We start from the raw sequence: 16,221 nt of genomic DNA, 5'->3' as shown, positions 1-16,221 counted from the left end.
GGGTTATTGTTATTGAAACAGGTAGGCGTAAGACATGCCCTCCCATCCAAGCTAAATGACAGGATGGTGAGTTGTCTGGAGCTGGGAAAAGAGAGGCCACTCTCCAAATCACAGTTGTACTTGGCAAGATTAAATACACCCTGGGCCATGTGGACAGATGGTTTTCTAAGGACAAATAAACCAAGTGAAATCAGGTGCCCTGGCTGAAGGTGTGGTGAGACAGTATAACTTAAGAAGAGTGGAAGAAAAGAGCGTTGGAGCAGGACAGCCCAGGGCACTGCAATACGTAGCTTAGGTAAACTGTGCTTACTTCTATGAGCACTTAGAGCTAATACCTCTGAAGGATCCTGCTTAGATCAGACAACTTTTTTTCTTTTGGAAGCTGGATGAACATCTTTGACATATGCCTTACATCTTTGTACTTCCTGTAAATACATGTAACAGAATACTACATATCATTTACAATATGAACTGTCTTTGAGTGTCTATATATTTCACCCAAATGAAACCAGAAGTCTTTTCAGAAAGATCTCAACACAATTTTTTTTCCAAGATGAGTAATATAGTTGTCTAAAAAAACAGGAAAGTGTTTTGTTTAACTATGAATTATTCAGGCAAATATCTAATCAGAGACCTTATATTTATGAATTCTGTGAATGGCATCATCATGTATTGGTACCAAAGAAAAAAAAACAACAAAAGACTGCACTGTGATTAAACAAACCTTTTTACCTGAAACCCAGAGTCAGATATAAGGTATGAAGTAAATATCTTGGAAGTCAGATCTTTAAAAATGACCTGGATTAAATATAATGTTCTTAGCCAAAAGAAGAGAAAAATGGTGAGAGTTCTTTGAGTGTTGTAGATGCCATAGGATGTACCATGCTAACCTAGGACCATGCTGGTAACTTGTTGTAATTGTAACCTTGTCATTTACGAATTTGTTGTCCAAAATAAGAGTGACATTGAACTACTTTAAATTACCATCATGACTCTCATTAATGTCGTACATCTTATAAGATTTCTGCTTTCTGCATGGACTCTAAGGGGTGTTATTAAGTGATGACACTGACAACACCATTTCATCCTGTCACTACAGATCTCTGTCCTTCTTCACTTGCACTGACAGCCTATGTTAGATAGCCTACTTTTCTGGGTTTGCCCCAGGTTGTTAAGCAAAGTCGCATCTTCATCTTTTTAAATGAACTCCACAGGTCTGGGACTTACAGTAGCTGTACAGGCCAGTAAACATGGTGTTGCAGGTTCTTATAACAGGCTGCAGACTTTGTGTTAAAAGTGGGCTCCTGAGCTTGTCTGGGCCTGCCTGGAGATTTGTTTTAGCTTCTTTACCTAAACAACTGAAACATCAGTGTGTTATCAACATTATTTTCATACTAAATCTGAAACACAGCACTATATCAGCTACTGGAAAGAAAATTATCTCTATCCCAGCTGAAATAAGGACAGTAGATAACATCCACAGCCTTTCCCTCATCCACTAAGTGGGTCATCTTGTCACAGAAAGAGATCACATCAGTCAAGCAGGACCTGCCTTTCATAAATCCATGCTGACTGGGCCTGATCACCTGGTTGTACTGTATGTGCTGTGTGATGGCACTCAAGATGATCTGCTCCATAACTTTCCCTGGCACCAAGGTCAGACTGACAGGCCTGTAGTTCCCTGGATTCTCCTTCCAACCCTTCTTGTCGATGGGCATCACATTTGCTAACCTCCAGTCAACTGGGACCTCTGCGGTTAGCCAGGACTGCTGATAAAGGATTGAAAGTGTCTTGGTGAGCACTTCTGCCAGCTCCCTCAGTACCCTTGGGTGGATCCCATCCAGCCCCATAGACCTATGTGTGTCTAAGTGGTGTAGCAGGTCGCTAACCATTTCCCCTTGGGTGATGGGGGCTTCATTCTGCTCCCTGTCCCTGTCTTCCAGCTCGGGGAGCTGGGTACCTGGAGAACAACTGGTCTTACTATTAAAGACTGAGACAAAGAAGGCATTAAGTACCTCAGCCTTTTCCTCATCCTTTGCCACTATGTTTCCCCTTGCATCCAATAAAGGATGGAGATTCTCCTTAGCCCTCCTTTTGTTGTTAAAGTATTTATAGAAACATTTAGCATAGAAGATGACATATGTGGGATGATAGCAGAGGCCTTGAAAATACAGACAAAGGATGATAGTTGAGGGCACCAAGAAAGCAACAACTCACCGGTCGTCTGTTACTGGTCACCAAAGGAGTTCAGCCTTGGGACCTGGGTAAACCTCAGTCTATATATCAAATTCAAATGTAACATGGACTTACACATGACCAAAGAAAGAACAAGGTTAGTGAAAGTATAAAAGCATGTTAGAGTGTATAAGAGCAGGTTAGGGAAAACATGAAAATTACTCCAAAGAATTATAGCAAAGAGTAAGAAGCTGTCAACAACAGACTTTTCCTGGCAAGGGACTCAGGGTGATAACAACTGACTGTCATCCGCTCCAGCCCAGCTCCAGTCTGAAGCCATTGAGAGCAGGACCCAGATGAGTAGTGGAAGAACAAGCATAACATCAGAAGAAGATGAAATCTGTATATGCATATATCATTTTAGATGCATACAATTTGAACTGTTAGTTTTAGCATCACTGTAACTGTACTTGTAGTAATGCTCTGATTAGACTTTTAAGACTTTAGCAATAAATCCTTGGATTTGTATTCAGAGTGTGTTTCTTTAGTCATTAGAAAGATTATAAGTGTAAGAAACTTGTGGGAATTGAAGCAGCCTATTCTGTAACTGGGATGCAACAATCTGGCAGCAGTGGACCTTCTGAACTCAGGCTCCAAACCTACTTGCACCTGCTGGGTGGGTTTAGACAAGTCACTTCTGTCTCTCTGTGCCTCATTATTTTTCATCAGCAGAATGAGGGTAGAGAGACTGACCTCTGCTGATAGAAAGCACCGAAAAAGAAGAACTAGGTAGTGTGAATCAGGCTTAAACTGGCATAAAATTCAATGCTGAATTTCAGGACTTGTCTCCCTCTGGAATTTTTGAAGTCCAGAAGTTCACAGGTTATCAGACAATGTCTCCACAAATGCTCAAGTTTTATTCTTGTTGTTGACTCCAAATAACGAGAGAGAGAGAGAGAGAGAAGAGTTGGTCCTGTATCAGCTTCTCCAGCATATACAATTTGCTGATCTCATGTCAGCTCCTAAGGAAAGGGCAACTCCTTATAAAAATTTTCAAGGAAACAAGTAGAAGCTATACGCTAAACTAATGTTAAGATATTTCCCATTTTTAAAAATAATTTGTACACTGTGATTATTATTAACTACTACTCTAATCTCTGGCTTAATCTTTATTACTTTTACTTTACAATCTTTACTTACAAGCAAAAAAAGATACCTACTTTTTTGTAGATGTTAGCCAACATGAAATCTAGCATACTTTTACTTCAGAAATTGCATATGCCTTAAATCATCTATATGTGTTTTGCTGTGTTGCAATCTGCCTCTATTAAGTGTAATGTCTGTGCAGAGTAGCAGCCGTTAACAGTCAGGTAGAGTTCCTAGACCTGCTGGGACACATCACTGGACCGTGCTGCTTTCATGTTACGTGGAACATGACACACGGGTGGCGTGTTCCCTATCAGTAAGGCCTGTCTTGACCAAGACTCTTATGTGGACAGAAACCCCAACAGAGATATAATATACAGTGACATTAAAGCACAGGCTCAGCTGTCTGCTTTTGACAACAAAACTCAATGAGTTTATATAAGTTATTATCCATACTGGATACACATCACTTCAGTTTTTTAGAAGCTGAAGTTCACATTTCCTTTTAAAGGGTTTTTGTTGTTGCCATTTTTAAACATACTCAAATTATCACTAAATTTTAAGAGCACTGATGGGAATATAATTAATGTTTATTTGACTTTAACCCAGTTTGTAGCACTGTGATAGCACAGCCAGGCACAATGTGTATTTTACATACACTTGTGAACAATGTAACCACCAAAGGGGCAAAGATGTGCGTAGTTGCATGTAAGAGTGACAACAAGTTGTCACATTATTTACATGCAGGGACTGCAAATAGGTAAGGCATCCTCACGAATAAACAAGAGGGATGACAAGCAAGACAAAACCAAGACAAGTAACATCAGAAGCAGAAGTGACTCCCCCTTTTGGGAGGGGGGCAAGTGACATAAAAATGTCAAACCTGAAGAGGAACAATGGAGAAGGAAGAAGACAACCCCATTTTGATTTCAACTGCTCCCACCAAAGTACTTTCCAGCCTGGGCACCTTGGCCACTGAGACTAAAAGCCAACAAGGATCGCAGCCATCAGTGTTAACTGCATGGCATCAGTTCCATGGTTCCATCAGTTCCATTACATGCTCAGAGCTAATCTAGAATATGAGTACTAAAAAGCAACCCTTTTGTGTACATAGTGATGATGAAAATTACATGTAATTGTGCTGTAAATGAGTGAACGAATGACAATGATGATAATAAAATAATACCATTATAAGAATGATATGAATGATAATGATAACAACGACTGATAATGATGACAATAATAATAATGCGTGAAGTTTTGTTTTGGAGTTTAAAACTGGCTGGATTTGTAAGCCTGCTACACTCCCATTGCAGCAACCTCTAATTCCTTAACAGATATCTACTTATGTATGGATGGATGGATTTACCAATCGATAGATACAGATATGGACACCTAGTTTCAATAATCTTATAATGCATGGATAGCTTTGAAAGACTGATGAAAGTGCTGGTATTAGCTGGAGACCCTAGTACATCTACTCAAGGGAGGTCAAATAAACCAGATCAAATGTTGTCCGAAGTTATTCTAGCTCTGCATTAAAATGGTTAAGGTTGGCTTTTTTCTGATATCCTGTCTGAACAAAAAATCAATTTATCTTTTTGACAAGTGTGGAAAATCAGCAGGTGTAATACTACCTGGTTTTGCATACTTTTTTGTAATACCATCTGGCTAAGCTATAAAAAATAAAATATGACACTTAATATGTCACTTCACTGAATTATTAAAGCCTGTTAATTGACTTTGTATATGTAAGAGAATGTATCATTTAAGCCTTTAAAAGACAGTTAAAAAAAGGACAAAAATTCACCAAAGGGTATGACTTTCTTTCGCAACCTCAAGTCATATTAAAACCAAAAAGTGACAAGACTGCAACACCTTTCATATTTTCATTTAAATCCTTTTTGTCATGCCTCTTGGGCAGGGGACACACACACACAGGTTCTCTCATAGTGGTATAAAGGAGCCTTAGTGTGCATTTAATTTGATTTAGTGTTAGTGTTTTTTGTAATAAGAAAGAAAGAAAAATAAGAAAAAAAGAAAATTTACATGGAACTGCTGCAACTGAATATAAAACTGTATTAAACTCATTCATTAACCACACACGCTCTGGGTCATTACCACTACTTATCACTACATATATAAAACTGTTAGTCCTTTGCATTTATACCCTAAATTAGTTGTTAAGTATGTAATACCATGGAGCTGATGCACTGATGGGTGTATGTTTTGTTGGCCTATGCTATCACGATGTTACAAAATGCATATATACTGTTGCTGGCTACACTGTTTTAATATGTCAACTCTACAGACATACCTGTATCCGGAAGTCTGTTAACCAGCTTTATCAATGATGAATTCCTGGGTTACCCCCAACTTCCCTGTCTCCCCTTTTTACCCCCCAAAATCTTCTGAGTGAAGGGATAAACTGAAAGATGAGTTTGTCTACTATTTCTGTAAAATGATAACAAATCTGAATGAAACTGAAAATTCGGGACTTGAATTTCAGCAGTTCCATTATAGAGTAAATTGAATTTTACTGGTTAAGACAATAATGCTGACATACCTCTAACAACTTGGTTCTAAAAAATAAGAGCTATGTGTTGATGTGTGATTGTTTCTTATTATGTGTAAAAAGTCAGAAAAAGTAGCTTTATTATTTCTCAAATCTCAGGTAATTATCATTGCTTCAAAAGTGCCTAAATGCAGTACTGTATTTCCAGCTTAAAAAAACACAACAAAACAAAACAAAGCAAAAACCCCCACCCTGATTTGTACAGAATAAAATCACAAGGAAAGCAGAGAAGAATTATTAAAATGAGAAAGCATTTACTGAGAAATTCCATTAAATTAAAACAGAAATTAACATGATACTATTTTGTGTTGAAACATTCAGTTCCTGTCATCTTGTCCTCTATTGAAGTGGACGTGAACTGATATATACCAATGTACTTTGACAAATGATCATGTTTGAATAGTTATTAAGAAAATAATAATTTGATTTCTAAAGCTATCTTTAACACAAGCTTTTATATATGTCGAAAACCTTCATTTGGAAATAATAGTGTTGAAATAAATTCTCTTGTACAGTGCTAAACTTTGAAGGAGAACATATTTATAACCATAATAATTTGGAAAGACTTTTTTTCTTGTAAGATGATGTCCAGTCTACTCTAATAGGAAGACACTGGAAAATTCAGGTACCTCTTGTTCTTATACTCTCAAGGGAGTAAAAGCATTTGATTTGACACTTGAATTTTTTTGTCAATTACAGCAAATTTCCCTTTGCTCTACTCATGTATCTCTGTCTTCTGTAACATAAAACAATTAAACCCAACATCATCTATCCTGCTGAAGCACACAACTTGAAATTATATTACCCAAATCTAGGTCTTCAGGATTTGACTCCATCTACATATAGACCATGCTATTGAAGTTTTCAGATAATTAAGAAGAACTTGAGATGCTCTGGTGGTTGCAGTGTTGCACAGTATGCCATGACATGAAAAATTCAAAAAATATGAAAAATATAGAAAAGTCTAATGTGAATGTCCTGAAATTAAATTCAATAATATGAAGATATTTTTTTTTTAGGAATATGTTAGAAATGAGCAGTGTCTACTGAAAACAACTCCATTTCATAGACCTACAGATTTCTGACAGAAAACATTTCTAACTTAGAAGAACAAATTTCACTGAAAATAAGTTTATTTCTACATTAACAGCCTTTCAGTTTGTACACTTTTTGGCTTATTTCAACATGCATTCAAGCAAGAAATCTCCCACATATCAATGACAATAAAGTAGATACAGAAACTGTAAAGTCAAAGTTTCAGAAGAATCTATATAGATGTCAATGAATGCAAAAATATCTTATTACATGTAAAAGATTTTTTAGAAAAGAACTAATTGCATCCTAATGCCATAAATGAGAGTTGAACTTTGTTGAAAACCTGGCTCGCACTTTCTGAGAGCTCAAATATCCCCTTTTAATTTCTAAACATTTGACTTGATTAGAAAGTCTTTTGCTTGGATTTAGAAAACCCAGAGACAGCAGTTGTTTTGCTATTTTCTTGTTTGTGCGTTATTGATACCTTGAAGCTAACTGTTACGTTGCACGGAGCAATAGAAGCAAGTCTTTAAATGTCTAACAAAAAGTGCACATAAACATTCTCAGAGACCTGAGCATGGAGAATCTGCAGTCTTACTCCATACCACACCTGCCCAGCAGTGTTTTCAATAATGTTCTCCCGCAGCATTGATGCAGATGTCAAACTATAGCTGATGTCTTCCTATAAAATGCATTCTCTTGCAAGGGATAAGTAGAGTTTAACTAATTTTAACTTATGAAAAATGACTTTGACCTACTGACAAACATAAGATAAATTGGAAATTTATGTTTATTCCAGTAGCCACAAAACCTTGTGAACAAGCTTGTTTGGAAAAGCCCAGAGAAATGTCCTGTTTCTTCTTCATTAGATTTGTGCTTCGTTGTGAGTATGAGTTACTTTTGTCAGAATGAAAGTGAAGAGAATGCCTGAAAAACTGGAACACAGCTTGGCAGAAAATTAAAGCTTTTCCAAGGGAATAAGTGATAGCTTCTGGATAACAGGTATAAGAACATTCTCCGCTTATATATAATGAATAACATAATTATATCAAATTTGCCTTGTGGATAAATTCATCAATAGAATAAATTTGTCCACTTACTCCAAAAATATGGTAATGAAGGCAATTCAAGACCCAGCTAGAGAGTTTTATGGAAGGAATGAATGTGAACTGTGAAACTCAGAATATAGCAGCACTAATAGAGATGCACAGAATATAGCTGCACTCCTCAGAGGGATGCATCACAGGATTTTCTAAGCTCTCAAACTTGAAAGACTCTCAGTACCTAGAAAGTTTATTTGAGGCTCTATTAAGTGAAGTCCAGCTAAGACACTGACAGATCACTTGTGGGAAATATGCAGCCATTTCAGAAATACATACAATTTCATATACAATTTCATATACAATTTCAAATACATACAATACATACAATTTGGTGTGCTCTCCAAAGACTTGAAAAACTCCTGAGTCAGATGAAAGCTGATAACAGTAGTAAAAAAAAAAAAAGACTCTATGGACATTAGAAGGAATTATTCTGTAACTTTTTTAACTTTTTTTTTCTTTTCAGCTATGGTCCTTTCCTTTTTGATAGTATCCTTATCATAGTTATTTCCATCCCTTTGTCTCTAGGCTTAATTTCTTGTACTTTGTGCTTAGGAATGTCTCTTTAAGGTGCTGGAAGTGTCAGCACCTTCTTTGCATAGTGTGGGACAGGAGAGGTTTAGAAATATTTCAGCATTTTCAGAAAAATTTCAGCATCAAGCTTGAAATCTGTGCTTGCTCCTTACCCATTGTATGGTGATGCTAAATTGCTATTTCTAGGGTGAGCATTTCAGCAGGTATGAATCAGCCTATTGCTCCTGATGTGGCAAGGCAATGACCCTGGAAGCAGAAATCTGAGTGCCCGAGAACCACGTTTTGGAGGTAAACCTCATATCTTGGTCAGAAAAGTTTCCAGAAGCCACCTCAGCTTTACATGAACATTCTGGGTAACCTACAGCAGTCACTGAACGTTCTGGGAGGCAGCTGTGCAAACTATGTATTAGGATGTGTCTGAAGGAGGGCAACAAAGATGCTGAAAGGACTAGAGGGCACGACTCATGAGGAAGGGCTGAGGATACTAGATTTGTTCAGCTTAGAGAAAAGGAGACTAAGGGGTGACCTCATTGCTGTCTACAACTTCCTCATGAGGGGGAGCAGAGAGGGAGGTGCTGATGTCTTCTCCCTGGTGTCCATTGTTAGGATGCAAGGGAATGACTTAAAGCTGTATCAGAGGAAGTTCAGACTGGGCATCAGGAAAAAGTTCTTCACCAAGAGGGTCATAAAGCACTGCAACAAGCTTCCCAGGGAAGTGGTGTCAAGAAGCATTTGAACAACACTCAGATATATGGTTTAACTTTTAGGTTGCCCTGTGTGAGTGAGGAGTTGGACTCAATGATCCTTGTGGGTCCCTTCCAACTCAGGATATTCTATGATTCCCTGATTCTATCCATCACCAATAGCAGCATCAAGCCACTAACAGCAGCACATTGCAAGGCCAGTGTGCAGCTCTTTGAATCCCCTACTCTGGGGCAGATATGAAAATGGCAATGCATGTGTGGAGCTGTTTGAGTAACATTAAATAATTCAGCATGTTACTCAGCAGCTTCCACATCTTTCACATAAGCTAATTTCAGACACAACTTCCATAAGGCTCTACTTTCATTTATGTTCAGACTATGCTTCAAGAAGGAGCTACTGTAGGTCACATTTTTCTGAATCTAAGAGTTTCTAAAGATTATTAAATTATAATTAAAAGAGAAATTTCTGGATTTTTACACTGATACCTAGCTCAGTCTCAGTGTGGAAGAAGGTCTTGAATCCAAGGAATGGACTAACTAGAAGCACGATCCAGCAACACTGAAACAACTGTCCATCCATTCTGTTAGTAATCGACAGTCGCGCAATTTGCCAAAACACTGACATGATCAGAAGGGTTTAAGTTATGCATGGCTCTCACTGTTACATCCTACCAGTTATAGACTATGCACATTGGTGGTATGGGCACACTCTTTAATGAGGAAAAAATCTGGGTAATCACAGCAAAAAGCACTTAATCTCCTACCTATGGATTCCTTGAGCCTTTCCCCCTATTTTATATCTATAGTAATGGGAAGTCTTGATGCATGGTTCGTTTGTAATTTCTTAATATAATGTTTCCTATGAAAACACGTATTTTTTAGTTACTATAAGTTTGGCATTTTGGAGATAGCTACACTTCATTTGTTGATGAACAGCTTCTTGTATGTCTGTTATGGTAGGCAAGACATCATGCTGCATATAATTTCTAATAAGTGTTTGGGGATGTTTCTGGATTCTCCTAAAAACAAAGAGTGACTTAGATAATAAGGAAGAGTTTCTGAGGGCACAGCTATGAACTGGTCATTACTAGTAGCCCAGAAAATTGCACAAATTTTACTAAAAAGTTGGACATATTTTGCACTAACCTCATGGGGTCTTCGTTGTCCACAATGTACAATTCCTTCCTCTTTTTATTCTTTATCTTAAAAATCATTGCTGCTACTTCATTTCAGTCAACATGAGTCTAACTGGGAAAAAGAAAACAAAGAAAAGACTCTTCCCACTCCCCCCCTCAAAACTCCCAGACTTTGCAACTCATTGAAGAAAAGGCTGAAATGAAAAACTCATACAAAGGAGGAAAAGTAAGTGCTAGAGGAGTTAAATGCTTTTATCCTTGGTAAAAGGGAACATTGGTATTTTTCTTGGGAGCAATGAGGGTTGACTGGAGAAGGATTGCAATCCTAATGAAACATACAGTCTTGTCTTCCCTGGAGGATAAATTTCCTATGTGGGGAGATGTTGTGAAAAGGAATTGTTTTATTCCTGAACAAATACATTTATTGCTAAGCAGCTCTGCCACCTGTCTCCATCTACTTCAAGAAAGATTGGTCTCTCAAAAGAAATTCTTGGTTTTAACTTATGAGACTTCTCTGCCATTTAAAGAAAGTGGTTAAAAGTAAGTATAGTGGTTAAAGTAAATATTATCAAAAGTAAGTAGTAAGTAGTTAAAATAAATATTATCAAAATAGTGACTTCTGTTTTTCACTTAAAGAAAATATTTTTTGTATTATATTGCATCAAACCTTAAATGCAGCACAATACTGTTTTAGTAAGTAGACCATGGTAATAATATTTAGGATTTTAACTAAAAAGTAAAAAATAAAGGTTAATTCTGGTCATTAGGAAAGGCATCCATTGCAAAACTGCAGGTTTTCTCAGTTACTGTTCCCCCAGGGGCAGTTGTTGTGGAATGATCCTCAGCTGAACAAAATATGAGTTTTCTCTCCCTTTCCTAATAACAACCTTTGCTCATACCTTACAAGCCCTTCAGTTAATTATCTCCGAGAAAACATCAATTAAGGCTTCTATTTATTTTTCCTGATAGTTTGGCTTAGTCAAAGAAGTGCATGTTAGCTAAATAATACATAATGAAACCTCCTTTATCAGGAACTGAAACCCACAGATTATATACACACAATTCATTACAATTTTTAGCCTTGGTTTCTTTTGACTGAGAGATAAACAGTGTAACAAACTGCAGAACAAAAATAAATAAATAAAAAATCCCACTTATCTTCACTAGCCAATAATTATACACAAAAACCTTTCAAGTGTAATGAGGTGAAGTGAGAAATATTTTGATCTGGATGGAGTTTAAATAAACAAAAAAAAAGAGCAATGGCATATTAAGAATCTTTCCTCATCTATCATAGCCTAATGATAACATTGAAATGACAGAACTAGGTGAACTCCATTGCTATAACAAGTTTCGAAGTTGAAACAGAGCTGAAATTGCAAGATTAGGTTATTCTGAAGCAGTGTCCTGAGAAGCAAACATTTTGAACTCAATTTATTCCTCACCTAGAACAGACTTTTAAAATGATACCGATTTAATATGACTCTCTGGTGTCTACAAGGATCTGTAGCCTTGTTCTCAGAGAAACCATAACTGCCCACAAACTTGAAAGGCTTGAAAACTGAAATTGCATGGACTAAATGATCAAAAATACCCTCTTATAATTGTGTGGTAGGCTAAGAACAATGGTTCCAATTTTTTTTTATAGACCATGCTTTGCAGGAATTAATGTCGCAGCATTGTAACAGCCAGGTCACAAGGCTCAGTTGGAGACTGAACAGGGAAAGGTATTTTCATTTTAAACCAGAACTGATTTCACTCACTCACCAAAACAGTCTCATGCTACAGTACCCACAAGCACCACGAAGTGTGGGGTTGAGTGGTTTGGCCAGGGTTAATTGCAGGTGCACAGAGGATATGTGATGCTGATTATAGAGTCATCATCCTATCTCTTACGTTCTCCTTGAACTGGTAATTATGTGCGGGTTTTTAGATGTGCCTTTTTGTATGATTTAGGACCTCATAGTGACTCTGATCTGTCCTTGTTTTAATCTGAGATTTAATGTCTCTCACTTTGGACTGCTCTTTCTGGTGCTTCCAAACCCAGACTCTCCCATTCATTCTTCATTCATATGAACCTTAATGTTCCTGTTATAAATGTCTATGCAAGGGCAACTATGCTTGTCATTTAAATCAAAAAATAATAGGAAATACATAACATTATTTAATGGTGTTTAGCAACAAAGAAGAAACCAGCCTTTGACAGGTTTTCATGCTACCTAACTTAAGACATCTACTTGTTCCTTTAGTCCTGAGGTTCTTTATACAAGGAAAGGAAAAAGATGCCTGTAGATATTAGACTACTTCGTTCAGGATTTTATGCATTATATATTTACATTATATGTACATATATTCACAAATGTACATATATATTACACACATCAAAAACTGATATACATAATCAAGCTTTGATGCAGTCTTTCTAAGAGAAAACCTAAACTCTGACATATTGCATTAAAACTGAACTAGTTATATGTGTACATGTATATGCATATGATATTTATAACTATATAACATATATAACTATATGATAGTTAATTTGGAAATGTCACATCTGTAACATTGCAACCAGTGGAGATATAACCAGCAATAGCACCAGCAATTCTGCCAACAAATAACCACTATTTTATATTCTGTCTTGTTGTCTGTGAGATACTATATAGACAAGGGGAAAAAGCAATCTAAAATGAAATGCCAAAGCAGCATCTCCTTGGATAAAGAATATCGTGGAGGTGACCAAGCAGTAACAAAAGCAAAAGAAATATCAGAAACTTTATTGAAGGGTGTTGATGCAAGAGAATTTTGTGATTCAGGTCACAGCTGTTAGAAGTGATTCAATTGCTTGGTGTATATCTGTGAATTCAAAGGCAGTATCATACACAGCAGGTTAGCTCTCTCAAGGTATATGTCCCTGCTATGGTAGATTTGCCCAGTTTCATGGCTTCTTTAAGAGCTTTCTCAGCCCCTGTTCTCCAGTGATGCCCTGCAGGGGCTGATCCCTGTTGGGGGAAGGCAGTTCCCAGCCCTAGAGTCTGTACTGGTAGTCTTGAGCGCTACAAGCATTACCTCTGAGAAGATCAAACTTAACTTGTTTTGTTTTCACTCTCCTTCCCCAGCTATTGCTAAAAGTGCCTCAAATTTTTACCTTAAATTCCCCAGAGATCTCCAGCGCTACTCTGAGACTGGCAAACAGTCCCTGCATTTCAGCAATACTGAGCATCCCTGGGCCCAGCTCACACTATCCTCCCGTGGAGTGCTTAGGTGGGGAGGGCAGACATGCTCAGATGCAGGTAAAAATCACTCTGTAAGGCTTCCTGGCACCCAGAAAGAGAGTGTGAAAATTCAGGCTCCACAATCAGGCTCAGTTTTGTCATCCCTTAATTTCTGGTATGGACTTTGACAATAATCTTTTAAGAGACTTTTTCATTGTTTTGGTTGGTTGTTCCTCTCTAGGTGTGTAGTTGAATTCAGAGCAGGATGCTGAAGTGATGATCCTTTTTGAACTTGTCCCATTAGAAATTTTGGAGGCCATTCAGATCCAGACTTGATATTGGGAAACATTTTGTTTACCGAGAGGGTCGTCAAACGCTGGAACAGGCTGCCTAGAGAGTTGGTCAATGCCCCATGCCTGTCAGTGTTTAAGAGGCTTTTGGACAATGCCCTTAATAACATGCTTTAACTTTTGGTCAGCCCTGAAGTGGCCAGGCAGTTGGACTAGATGATCATTGTAGGTCTCTTCCAACTAAATTAAACTATTCTATTCTATTCTATTCTATTCTATTCTATTCTATTCTATTCTATTCTAAGGTTGTGTATGTTGTGATGATGAAGTTGTCTGTGGTGTGATCAGCCACAGACAGTCCTCAACTTCTGGAGACTTCACCTTTGCTACTTTGTGACACAATCTGAGCACAAACACTATGAGTTTGAATGCAAACAATTTCCCACATACATGTAATACTAAGAGCCTGAGAAGAGACGTATTTTTGTATGAAGACTGAGAAAACTAAGAACAACCTGCAATCAACATTCACATGTGTTTTCATTTTAAACTGATATTCAAGATGTTGCAACTGATTGTATTTTGATTTATGATTTTTTGAAACATAAAGGTATGACATGATTTATAGTTAGAGCCTACTGAGAAAAAATATATCAAACTATAAGTTTTGTTACTTCTTCCTAGTCAACCTGAGAAGACAGCATGACAGAAATTTGATCAGCACTTGTGTACTGATCAAATAGCAGCAGCAAAGTTAGCCACCCATGAATTAACTGTCCAAACATATCAATATCCCCACAAAATAAACACCATGTTTCAATTCCAAGGTTTCATCAATACAGTAGGATGGATAGAGGCACAAAAGTGATAATAAAAAATGATTTGTAAACAATGGTAGGGTGTTGTATGACACGTATTAACACAGAAATCCCAGCAACTGATGTTTGGCAAAGCATTGCAAAATATTCTGGGACCTTTAATATTCCTGGCATCACACAAAACAATGTTTAAAATGCTAGAGTTTCATAGCTTAGGTCAACAATGAAAAAAAGATTCTGTTTTCAGCATAAAATCAACAAAAGAGAGAGTAATTGAAAGCTGTACAATTATATTATAAAAAATCTTGAGACTATCAATAGTTTTCTGTAAGACAAATATTGATTTAGTCAGAAGATAAATATGCATCCATTTCAAGAACTCTGGAGAATTCGTTCATGCTGGAAATTAGTACTTTGATCATGTCCTGAGATTTTCTATCCATTTTCTCCCTTCTACAAATACTTGCTGTAGGCATTCCTGAATTTAAAGAAAGGAAATGCTTTTTCTATAGCAATTCAATATTTTCTGGCGATACTCACCTTGCAAAGTTCAAAACAGCCTCCAGTGCATCTGGAAACAAGGTTGCAGGGCTGTGTGTCTGTATGTTCATATGTGCACTCATATATATGTTAGTATACATAATTTTTAAAAATGGAATTGCAATAGAGCTCTAAACCAATCAGTGAAAAAAAATAGCTTTTGGTACATTTAATAAAAGCTGGTATGAAAACAAAACATGATTGATTTTCCCTTCAGTTCTTTGCTTGCGATAGGCTAGAAATAGAGTACATGACCCAACACAGACACCATCAAAATGTTGAAAGGTAATTAGCTAACCCCAGAGCTGCAGATGCCCCTTAAAGTGCTGATTCAGTATTTGCTCCACAAAAATATTAATTACACCTAAAATGGCTGCATGAAACATCAAGTCATCAGTAGAAAACCATGGCTACAGCATGAGAGAGTAAAGGCATGAAAGGAAGAGATGAAGACTGACACTTGATAAGGAAAGTTCCAAATTTTTCTACAGAATTTCTCATCTAGACTTTTACTTAATTGAGCAGCACTTTGTGTAACAGACCAATAACTTAATTTGAAGCAGGACAGGGGCAGGGGGGAGAGAGAGGAGAACAAGGACAGTATTTATTTTTAAGTTGGCTAAAAATATAACTATGACTTGATAAACAAAAAATGTTAACATTATCCTAGTCCAGACAATCACACAAATACAGAATTTCTCAAAAAGTTCATTCAGGAAATAAAATAATGTTATAAAAATTAAAGAAATTGTGATTGAAAATATTTCAATAAATGTTTAGTATGAACCAGCAATTAAACAATATACACATATTTATATGAAAAATATGGGTTAGTTTTAAACATTTGGAAATGAAAATAACTTTGAGATTTAAGGCAAAAATAAATTTTCAGGTTTTGATAATCACTGTTTTTTATGACCTGCATTCAATTAATATTTTATTGTTGTCCTCAGTAC

This window comes from Mycteria americana, chromosome 7 (genome assembly GCF_035582795.1).
Source record: "Mycteria americana isolate JAX WOST 10 ecotype Jacksonville Zoo and Gardens chromosome 7, USCA_MyAme_1.0, whole genome shotgun sequence".
NCBI classification, from domain to species: domain Eukaryota; kingdom Metazoa; phylum Chordata; class Aves; order Ciconiiformes; family Ciconiidae; genus Mycteria; species Mycteria americana.
The sequence above is the reverse complement of the archived record's forward strand: the minus strand, read 5'-3'. Positions refer to the sequence as shown.